General features: G+C 31.4%; 1 pseudogene; it reads right to left on the bottom strand.

Moving 5' to 3' along the window:
- Positions 1-2694: 2694 nt before the first annotated feature.
- On the bottom strand, positions 2695-12162 carry LOC128177766 (uncharacterized; annotated as a pseudogene).
- Positions 12163-12955: the final 793 nt, after the last annotated feature.

Here is a 12955-nt window from a genome sequence, read left to right as displayed (position 1 = left end):
AAAAAGATTTTCTAAGATTTAATGCATTTTCTTTATATGGCTATATTGAACCCGCCCTAGGGCGTAAAACCTGTGCCAGGGGTCATGAATTTTACAATTTAGGTAGCAGACTTAATGAACATCATAGCCATGCATTTAGTTTTTAACAAATATATATAGGAGTAAAGAGGAAGATTGTCTTACATCTAATACATTTTTACTATATGGCCATAATGGTCCCACCCTAGAGCCTGAACCCCTTACCAAGGGACCATAAATTTTACAATTTTGGAAGAAGACTTCATGGGCATCACAGCTATGCATGCAATTTTTCCTCACATGTGTGGGAGTAGAGAAGAAGATTTTCGAAGAATTGGCTTTTTTGCATATTTGGCCCCGCCTGTCGCATCCCTAGGGATGGTAGAGCCATGGATTTTACAATTTAAACAAGTTTTACAAGTCAAAAATTTAAAATTGTTAACGCCCGACGGACGCAGCACAAAGCACGACGACGGACGAAAATAGATAGCAATAGATCACCTGAAAAAGGAATATAAAAAATAATAGTATAATTTTGATATTAAAAAAACCATCATGACTTTTTGTTATACTATTTTTTCTGATTTTAGAAGTTTTATTTCAATTTGATTAAAATTCTATGAAGATAAAATAAACTCATTTAAGCCTGGCTTTCTTCATGCCTTTTTTAAATTAGCTTTTATCAAATTTTTGATGTCGGATTTGATCTGTAAGTTAATTGAGAAAAAATACTTATTTTAGAAGTTTTGATTTCATACAGTTTACGAATGACAACAAAATCGTGTTTTCTTTTCTTTTTTTATTAATGAATATATTTCCTTTTCTTTGATTTTACAAAAACAAATGACTTTAAAACCAAAACGTGCTGTGAAAGTTCTACACAACAATATATAGTTCTGAAGAGATTTATGATTGAAATCAAATACACGTACCTTAAAACAATCTTCAAATTATTCAATTATCAATATACATGTATTATAAAACAATCTACTCTCTTAGCATCAGGTTGATTTTTTTCTGGAAAAATAAATGTTAGGGAGACGACTGCAACTCAGCGCCACTTGTTGCCAACTCATTAATAAAGGCAACAATTAATGCAAGAAAGCATCCAAAAAATCACATACGGTAATCATAGATCAGGTGGATAGACAAAATATACGAAATGCCAAGATACTAATTAAGAATATTTTGTGAATTATTTTATATAAATTAAATATGCACCAAATCTCTTTAATATATAGTCAGGTAACAAACATTTGACAAAAACATTACACTTTTGAAAATAACATAGAGTCGGCTTTTAGCATCTACAAAATTAAGATATACATTTCATTGCAATATTTGTTTCGATACCAAAATTACAAATTCTTCATAATTAAAGTATAAGCTACACATACCAAAAAAAAAAAGATTGTTTGATGAGTTATACGTTTCTTTTTAGAGCAATGAAACACTCGAGTAATGTACAAGGAACATAAATTCATTATATCGACGTCGTCAAGCTTAAGTATATGTGGTAGGGTGATATTTCATATTAATTAAGTCATAATTTCATTATCATGAAATTATTAATTAATAGTTCTATAAATTATAAGTTTATAGTATTTACTATAAAAGTTACTATAAAACTATGTACAACCTAACAGTATGTAAAAAGCTACATAGTTATTTATATAGTATGACATCACAATGGTCATTATGGTCAGTGTAAACCTGTTTTAGTTAATTATATATCACATGGTCAATTCTATTTTTGAATTCTCAATTTCATTGGTCCTTTAAATTCCCTCTCTTTGCTTTGTCCTTTTTGATCTGATCTTCATACTGACCAGATGTATTTATCTTAAGACCAAGAAGAAATCTATAGACTGTAAGTAATTGTTTTATATTTTATGCTATTAAGATTACTGCTTATCAATAAAGTATATTATATTTGCTAGATAAGTAAATGATATATAGTGAAATGTAAATCTATTTAAATGTAAATTATCATGAGTGAAAACTTAGTGTTTGAGCAACACTCATTATAGATATTTTAATTATCTTAAGCAGATAACCTAAATGTAGTTTTAAGAGTATTGCTATATGTACATATAGATTCCATACCTGAAGAATATAGAAGGATCATGCAGATGCAGATCAATTAGGCTTTGTGTCACACATAGGTATGCATATATATATATATATATATATATATATATATATATATAAATATCAGATTTGATACTTATTGCCTAAGTTAAGTTTAATATGTTTTATTCATTAAACATTAATAACTATCTAAATTATTAATTACACAGGATAAATATTATTGAACTCTTTATATATCAGTTAGCACTGTGATAAGGGGAATAACTCTTGCTTGTAAACTGTGCTTGGCAAAATCATGAAATGGATGTTTTGATTCTTATACAATGCAATGATATATTATGTGTGATCTATTTTATTTTTATGATGATGTGATATTGATAAATTACTTATTGTGATACATGTATTGTTAAATATTTCAGAGCTTATGATATAATATAAAGTCATAATAGAGAACCCTACGTTGGAGTTGTTGTCTTTATCTACAATAACACCATCATTACATATACGCGAGTGATTTTTAATTATGAAATAAAATGTCAAAACATTTAAACATTTAGAAAATTATTAATTAAATGGTCCTTAAAAAGATTCAAATTGTGAAATGTTGCAACTTAGAAATGTGACACACCGTATTTTTCATGTAACGATATTGTCATTACAATGCATGAAGGTAACTTTTCATATATGGCCATCATTTACCACGCCTTTCCATTCCAATACATGTTAAAATTCTCTGATTAAAGACAGCTTTTAAATTTGCATTATGTTTCAAGCATAACTTGAATAACGGAGTGACACCATAGTATACAAACGCCAAAAATAAGAATAAGTAAAGCAAGGAAGGTTTTTCCATGATTTTACCATCTGAATTCAGTTTACATAAGTAAACGAGACTGGGCAAATACTGCTCCTGCCCGGTCTTTTTCATACTGCTGCAAAAAGACCGAATTTCTGAGGGAGTAATCATAATGAAAAACAAATACAACATGACCAAAATAACCTGCAAAAAGTAAACCGATATGGTTTTTAGCTTCATATTCATCCGCCTGTACAAATGGTCTGTAATGCTTCTTTCTTTTTCAAGAACGTCTCGTTCAGTATCGATCACCTGAAAATATTTAGCAATGTGCATAGATATCAATTGTGAATGATTCAGATATTTTATATATATTTGCATATTTTATGCTAAACGTCTATCACTCTCTCAAGATTCAATCTTATACTTGTCACACAGAACCTAGAGAATATGAAACACGTCAAATCTTTCAAATGTTAAAAGTGTGAAGAATTAATAAAATATATTGAAATTTCATAAAATTTCTTGTTTCTATCTTTCTCGTCTAACAAAACTTCCGCATGAAAAAATAGCTCCCCAAAAAACATGTTTCTTTCTTTAATCCAAATGAATTTTCTTTATGAATGTTGTGTATTTTTGAAATATTAATCTTTCTGTGATGTTTAAATAAATAAAATCATATTCATTTAAAATATAATGGTCATCTGCGCAATTAAATCAAAACATGAGGACTGAGATACTTTAAATAAAGTAAATTAAATCAACAACACCTGTCGAAGAAACCTCATTACAGGTATTTCGATGTCAGGGTTCCTCTCGTCGTCCTGTGGAAAATTACTGCGGTAATTGGTACATCGTAAGTAGCGCATTGGTGATAACCCTAAACATTCCTTTAAGTCATTCTCCATTTTTTGAAATTGTTCGTCTTCCTCGGTTATTTCATCGCCATGTGTAAGAACCCCAAACAAGGGGATTTCTAATGTAAAAAAAATGACTTTTATGTCAGTTACAACAAGCATTCTGAGAGTATTGCATAAGCAATACACGTCCCCTACCGGTTTGCATTTTTCTATGAAAGCTTCGAAGCATATATCTATTTCAAAACTATTATAAACGAGATGTTATACTTTAATCAGAGATAAAAGAACAGAGGAAATTCAAACTACATAGTTGATATAGAAATTAAATTAAAAAATGGATAAAATAATACTCTTTATTTTATCTCCTGTAATTTCGCCAAGTCCATTAAGTATTTGCTGGTAGAAATTTGTGAAAACAATGCACTGTTATGCAGAATATCATTTCTTACCGTCTTCTGTACCCCGAATCAACAGACCAACCCGATAACGAACTCGATTGTAATAATACAAAAAACCCTGTCGATTAAATTTACAACACAATGCTTGACACTATTTTACAGAACTTATTTGTTTGTTAGAAACAATAAAAGGAATGGAACAAGTAATGCACGGTATTATTACTGAGTAAATACTTTTCTCGTTTATTCAATACACACCGAACCCGATAACGAACCCGAACATTAAGAAATTGGAATATAAAAAATTAATTTTCTCAAAAATATTTCAACCAGAGGCTACAAGAGTGCAAATTTGATCTGTGGTTTGACATTTTAAAGCTGTTCAGCAAATTTCATATTATTCCTCAAACGCATAAAGAAAAAAAAGTGTGGAAAACTGAAGTGGGACAGACAGACCGACAGACGGACAGACAGACAGACGGACGGACTGACGGACGCAAAGGAAAGCTATAGTCCCCTCCGGTGAAACTGGTAGGGGACTTATAAAAGTACTCAGCCAAAAACAAAATAATACAACTGTATTGACCTACACTTGTTTAAAACAATTAAATAGATTATGACTACCTCTTGTTCCCCCTGAAGCTTGCAATTTTACAGCGTTGATCAGTTCTTCAGGAAATTCTTTGGATACGGCAGAGGCAACAAAAATTATTCTGTCCACTCTAGGAACGATTTCATTTCCTAGGAGCAGCGCTAATTGTTGCATACTGACAAGCGGTTTTCTGAAGTGGAAGTTATGCTTATTTTATAATGATTATATGTGTTGCCAAAAAACTTCGAAATCATTACCTTCATCATTGCATCCACCAAAGGATACAAATAGATTTCAAAAATGTCAAACAAAACGATTGTTCATTCAAGTAGTTATTAATACAATAGATGTTGACTCATCTACTGTTCCAACTGAAATTATTTGAACAATTCATATAAACTCTGTACATCGGCAGACATACATGTATTTATAGAAACACAATATTCACATTATGTCATCTAACTAATAGAATTTTCCTATTGTCACGTTCACAGAGAACCTTGTTGATTGCTCATCAACTTAAAAAAATGAGTAATAATCTCAACAATCCATCTAGTAACAGTTTTTGGAAATTAGAATAATGAGTATATTCTTAAACCGACAGCAGGGTTGTGCTTTGGATTCTGTTGATTTCTGTCTAGTCCTGCTTGTATAAATTCCAAGTAATTTCCATTAGTCATAGAGGGAATCATTTTTAGTGGATGTAAATATAGCGTTATAATCATATTTAAAAAGTTAAGCTAGATCTAATGGCTTAATTTTTGACCCCCCAGTCTCAATAAACTAAGACTTTACTTTCCTTTTTAGCACTAAAAACCATACTGAGGATCCCAGCACAGGCACGTGGCATCGTATTTTTAGAGTTGGGAGAGGGATGGTGTGGCAGAACTACCCCTCCATTTCGTCAAAAAGGGGGACACAATATAGGGGGATGATGGAAGGAAACTATAGCATCAACCCAAACAAAGAGTAGCTCATTTTTATACCAACGTTGTTTATTGTCGGTTGGTTAAGCTTCTCGGGAAAACTGAAAATCAAGGCACTCAATACTAAATCTTTAGCATCCCTACACTTTTGAAGATCTGCATTTTCAAACACATTAACACACTTATGAGTACTGAACTCATTCCTAACCAAACCAAGAGGTCCATATGTTCTAAGATGTGACAATGTAGAAAAAACAATACATAAAATGAAGCATACTTGTTGGACATCATATCCTGGGATGTAAGATGCATCAACTGAGCAATCTTTCATTATTATTCTAGATCTCAAGGTATCAAATATGAAAAAGGAAAATGAACAACAAATAATTTTTTTTTAAAAGTAAAAGACAGTGACTGTGACCTTGATATGGGGACAAAAAGATATTAGTGTGATGTCGCTTAGCGTAATTTTTTAATAGAAAAAAAATTCTATGTGGAATTTTTAACCCTTTGTGAACGCCAGAATAGGTTCAGGTTTAAGGTACTAACAATTTAGATAGTACACTATCTGAGGATGGTTGCATGGTAATCTCACAAACTGTAGCATTGTAGTACTAGTGAAAATTAATTGAAACATTACCCCTATATACTTCTATTTTAAACTTTGAACCCCTCTTTGGGCCCCAGTAATGGTCCAGAGGTCAAGAATTTAAATTATCTCCTTTTTAAAATATGTTTGCGCTTTTTTGTAAATAAGAACCCCTTCTCATAAACCTCCTCACATAATCAAAGTACTGAAGTACTCAGGGGAGTTGATTTTATCGATTATCATTTATTTTAAATCAACTTATCTTGCATGGCATTTAGTTTCTAGTCTGTATTTGAATTACACACTTTTTTATTATATGAATTTTTAGACTTTTCCGACAAGAATTTCGAGAAACCCCATATGAATCATGTTGTGAAATATTTAAAGATAGATTTCAAACTATGTATTCGAATCGAAACAATTCTAATCAAAGTACTGAAGTACTGAAAGCCGGGCTCTTTTTTGGTGTGTCTTTATGCATATTGTGTACTGAAAATCTCTCTCTCTCTCTCTCTCTCTCTCTCTCTCATGCTTTTAATGTCGGCAAAGCATCAGAGAGCGACCAAATTTTGTAAGCGGCTATAAACAAAAAATATGTCTGTCTAGTAGAAGTTAAAAAGTTCAACAGTTGCTGCCTTGAATTTTGCAACAAGCATTATATATTCAATCCCCATTTCTTCATCGGGCAGCAAAGTAGTTCATGGAAATTCATGCGCATTGTATGTGTCCAAAATGCATAGTTATGTTTTAAAAACACGTTATTAATAAGAAAACTAAAAAAGATAGACAATTCATTCGAAATTTAAAAAGCAACAACAAAATGCCAACACTTTTGACAAAACGTGGCTCTTTGTGTAACTATTTGGTATAGCGGAAGCCTAACCTTGACGCTGTTTGGTTTTTTGTTTACTTGTGCTATTTATAGTAACATTGGCGATTTGCCTGCCTATAGCCAGGACTCTGCTTTCAGCAGAGCCCGGCTAAAAATCGTATGGATCCAAGCACTATTGATATCGAACACTAGTCTCGTTCAACCAGACGTTCGGCTGTCTCCGTAAATCTCCGACAAGCAGAGAGGCTCTCTTGCTTGTCGGAGATTAACGGAGACAACCGAGCGTCTGGTTTAACGAGACTTTAATTACACTCTGGCGTAGGAACACATGAGACTACAAAAATATCTAAATTGTTCGTATTATATAAAATCTGACTATTTTCAAAGTGTTTATAGATAAGTTTCCTTGAAAAACAATGCTTCAGCATTCGTTACATCGAATTTTTCTATTATTTTCAAGAACTAAGTCTTGTCAGCGGCGATGATTTGTGCTTAGGTCCAAACACTGTTTCACTTTCGGTTTGCCAGAGTAACTGCATAGGAGAGTTGATTAAAATCAACTCCCAAAAACGCTTTGAACGAAGTTTGGTTAAATTTGGCCCAGTGATTTTAGAGAAAATGTAATGAATGTTTAGAGACAGACGGACGGTCGGATAGACAATCGAGTGATGGACCAGAAAAGTTTGCTCGAACATTCGGTTCAGGTGAGCTTATGATGCATTTTTTAAATTTGCTCTAAAATGTTTATTTGTGGGTGAACAAAGTAAAGAGAAAATGAGTACTCCTACAGGTTAATATTAAAAGTTTAAAAGGTACTTTTTGAGATGATGTCTAAATATTTGATATTAATTTACATTTCATTCAGTCATCCTAATTTACTCAATATTTCAATTCCTATGAATTGTGATGAAATAGAATATAATTGTGTTTAACCTATAGTTTAATTTCTGTGTATTGAGAGATGAAGTTCAAGTTTTGTAACAGTTTGTCTTCGAAAATGATTGTGTAATTTCCCGCATCAGTTTTGTAAAGTCACTTCAAAATAACTGAATGTATTTTACACTTGTCCTGTGCATTCGTGAAATACCGCGATTGCTTGCGACATGAAGACTTCCCTGTTTTTAATGGTTTCTAGATGACATTCGTATTTATTCGTAACAATTGCTCATTAGGTCACCTTAGATTTATAATATATGCTGAAATTAATCATATGAAACTTTATGATCAAGTGTAGTATCTTGCTCACTTTAATCAAATGATTAACGACAAACGAATGACAGAGTGTATGAGACAAACTTTTTAAAAATATCCGCATAGATTGTACTGCATAAATATAATAATCATCCGCTTTCCCATTATGATAATATGGAGAAATCTGTGCATATTGGGTTTCTTTTAAATTTCAGCTGAAACAAATATAGTATGGCCAATCAGCGAAATACTTCAATGTTTTTCTTATATCCAGCACTGTTTGCGTCTACAATTATTTCTTAAATATATCTATCCTCAACCAGCACGTTTATGAACATAACCTTGTTAAATATGTGTATTTTATCACATAAAGTACTTGTAAAAATACATATGCTTTATCATCCTTTTGAAGTTTGCAAGAATATGCTTTAATGTTTAATCAAAACAGCAAATTTGTTTTTGATTTATCTATTTGAGGGTATTTAATCCAGTTATGACAAGCAATTTCTTCCGAAATGTCGTATTCCTATCTTAAGTACTCATGTAGATTGTACGTTGATATTTGATCAATAGTCTTTACCTTTGTATCCTTCCGCTACAAATCTGCGCCTTTGGTCTTAAAAAAAACTATTGATCATGATTCAAGTCTGTGTTTATACAATCATAACAATTCAAACTCACATAAAAAAGTTTTATTCTGGGTTTTGATGTTTTGAATTTATATTTGATGCACAAAGTAATGATAGTTGAGAAATATCAGTTAACTGAATTCTCACTTTTTTAAATATAATAAAATTTGGTAAATAGCTTGTCGATTATATGAAAAATTTGTCCTCAACCGGTGAAACTATTGGTTTTATATCCTCGTCTTTGTTGATCACTTAGTAAGTATTTCTCATCGTGGTTTTTCACAATTCATTTTTATGACTTTTAAAAATACAAAAATGGCTTTTTTAAATGCAAAATTAATCTGATTAAAAATTATATCCTTCACGCTCCTGTTATATATTTTTCAAAACTTTGGAGATGAAAGGGGAAGTGTGTTTTGTGACAATATAGATGACAAGAATTCGCCACAGTTAAGCGCTGACTACTACTATTAAAAACAATTGTCGCTACCAAAATGAGCTCCATGGGCTAGGTTCAAGTTGCATAAACATCTTCATTTGCTTTGAATTTATCAGTCATCTAATATCGTCGTTGATTACACATTTCAAGTGATTATAAAAATATTTTTACCACGAGAAATCTACTCAAGCAAACGTTGAAAATCTATTTAAAACTAAAAGTACTGTTCACAATTGTCATATAAATGCGTTAAGTTATTTTTATTAATCTGATAAGAACTTAATACACGTTTATGCTTTCATGCTTGAAATTGTATCTTATAATACATTGAGATTGATACCTTTGCTCTTGGGCTCGATTAAATTAAGTCCCTTCTCTGACATGACCTTCAAATACATTCTCTAAGAATTCATTGACATTTTCGTCATTCTGAAATCCCATCATATCTACAAAAAGTGGATAGCCGTGTCTCATCTCATCTTCGTTACTTTTACCAAGATATCTCTTTTTCGTGTATCTGTAGAAAAAAAAATCAAAAATAAACAATTTGGAAGCAACTTATGAGATACGAAGGATATTCAACACACTTTATACGACAAAATGTACATGTAGTTTAAATGTACATGTCAACTAAGGTTATTCATTTTAGAAAAGGTAGGGAAACTGGTTCTTTTTCAAAGAAGTCATGGACCATTTAAAAGCTGGTTTGAGTGTTAGAGCTGGTAACATATTAATTTAAATGCCTTTATTTCCTATCAAGACTTGTTTGGTTCACATTACAAGATGTGTAGATATCGTCAAATAGGGAGCCTGATCATGATTTTCATGACTGTGAACAAATATAATATCAAAGTACGAGATGTTGTTGTTTTGCATCAATGTGCGTGATATGACATAGAGTCAAGTTACCATCCAATTTCATTCTATACATATTTAATACGATATTGTATCATATGATATACGTTTCTTATCATTTAATGAGTGGTATGAGTTAACCAAGTGAAAGAATGAGATAAATTGATCTCATATGAAATATTTAAATATATTATTTTATCATATGATTTTTAATGTGTATTTTATGCTTTTGAACTACATATATACATGTAGTATACATTAGATTTCTTATTTTCTAAATTGATATGTAATTACATTTTCCACTGTATGATATTATTTTTCATTGTATGATAGTATAAAAATAAAGGATTCCATTATCATATATTGGTAGCAATATCAAGGTCATTCTTCCCAATTTGAGCTTTGTTTTTCATGATATATAATAGTTAAATATTTCTTTTTTCTCATTTTCTGTAAAAAAAAATATACTTTTTTAACTTACAAGGTATTCTTTACTTAAACCGACCGAACATTTTCCTCTATTTTTAACCAATTGCGATTCATAGCTCTATAGACACTGATAGGTGAAATCAACATTGTTCAGTTTTAGGCAGTTTATTGATCGGCAGAAGCCTTCACCAACCTAAGAAAACTACGACTGCACGAAATTTCGTCAGACTCAAGTTTCATTCATAGAGAAAAGGCCATTTCTTCTATCCAAAATTATGTATCTAACAATGATTTAGTAAATTTTACTAAATAATTGCCATGAATTTTTGTAAAGAGAGTTGTAAATATAAACAATGAAATGCTGTCTATGAATAATCCGGCGAGCTATGAAGGTAGCGACCATTGCAGAAAAAATGTACATAACCTGGTAATGCAGGTTATATACTTATCTGATATATCGCTACCTTCATACCCACATAAATCACCATAAAAAAACTAGTTTATTGTTTAAATTACTCCTTTCTGTATTTTAAAGTAGCGGTATTAAATGACATTTTTACACACCCCAAGACGGTGTTCTTTAATCCTACTAAACGAAGCACGTACTGTGTACACAAAAAAGTATGTTTTACCTTATTAGGCAATAAGCAGACGAGTATCAGTATGAAGTTTTCTTGATCGTTGAGCCCACTACCAAGATCAAGAAGTACCGATTGTAGGGGAAGTCAAGACTGACGTCTAATATGTGTTCGGTGTCCCCAGGTGTAAAGGTACATTTTAATAGTTGATAATTGGAAATATATTTATTTTTCCGAAATTAAGATGCAACTTTTAGTTAAAATTAGTTGTTTTTTGGTCGATAATTGAAACTTGCTGTAAAATGTGATGTGATAAGAAACGAGCGTGTTTGCACAAATGAAAATTAAATCCTCCCCCTCCCACTACCACCATTAAAAGCGAGAAAATATTAAAAAGTTTTGACTGACATCAATCTTCTGTAACACATGTCTTATATATATATATATATATATATATATATATATATATATATATATATATATATATATATATATATATATATATATTACTCCTTTACTCTCATTTTTAGATTTAAAAAACCAAATACTATTTAATATACATTATATTTTAAAGGATATAAATTAAACTTAAAGCATAATGTGTTACCTAGTAACTCTACGGGTCCCGTGCCCTCCTCTCTTTCCAAAACTTCCAACGATAGCACGTTCATGATATTCACCGGTTAAAACCGCCAAGGCCGTATTTATAAAAGACGACTTTCCGCAGCCATGTTGACCAACGACAGCTATTGTTAAAGGTTTTCCTTCATGGTTGTGGATTTTTTCCTTAAGCAGATGTATTTGTGATTCTAAACTTGGGCTTTCCATTGTTCACTTGCAAATTGTACCTCACACAACATGAATTTTTTTTTGGACAATAAAAGATTTGACGCCAGTACTAGCAAGCATTACAATCAATATTTTAAAAATATACTTACACGACGGCTTCTTTATTTGCGCTGTCTTATGTAATTTAATGTTATCTTTTACCTTGCGCAGGTAAGATAAGATTACAGACCGATGGTACTTTCGTTTCATATTTGAGAAAACATTTACATATTTAGGGCTTTTCGACTTCCAGTCATAAGTCAGGGATCCTAAGTCAACTGGTTGTTAATCAGCAGAAAAGAACTTCTCTGTTAACCACAACCTTTTTTTTTATTATTTCTTAATGCAATTGCCTTGAACGAGGTCCTACTCTTCACTTCAAAAATCCATGCACTACCCGCTTTATATTGAATGTGCTTGAAATTGGTCAAGTGGGCCTGGAGAAGAAGTCGAAATGTAAATTAAATACATTCACAATCAAACCTCCTGACTTCAATGTGACAAAGATCACCTCAACATTCAAATCAAATGAGCTAAATTAACCTAGTTCATGAAATAGAATATGAAATCGGACCAAGCATGTTTACGCTATTTAGAGTATTCGTGTATGTTGTAATATCGGTGGGTGAATTTGGAGCTCTGCAAATGTTTTTTTTCAGCGGATCCCAAAATTACAACGAAGATGTAAAAAAAAAAACCCACCAAAATATGCTTTTTCAGACAGCATGGAAGAATAAGGAAACAACTTTCGCATGATTTAAAACACAACTTATTGTTAAAAGAACGGACTTTCAACATAAAAAGGGGCATGGTCGCGGTTTTTGTCAAATTCTATTTTTCTGTTTTTATTTCTTACAATGCCTTAGATATGTATTTCTAATGATCAAGTGAAATTTTATAGTCA

This window comes from Crassostrea angulata, chromosome 3, assembly GCF_025612915.1.
Source record: "Crassostrea angulata isolate pt1a10 chromosome 3, ASM2561291v2, whole genome shotgun sequence".
Lineage (NCBI taxonomy): Eukaryota > Metazoa > Mollusca > Bivalvia > Ostreida > Ostreidae > Magallana > Magallana angulata.
The sequence above is the reverse complement of the archived record's forward strand: the minus strand, read 5'-3'. Positions and strand labels throughout refer to the sequence as shown.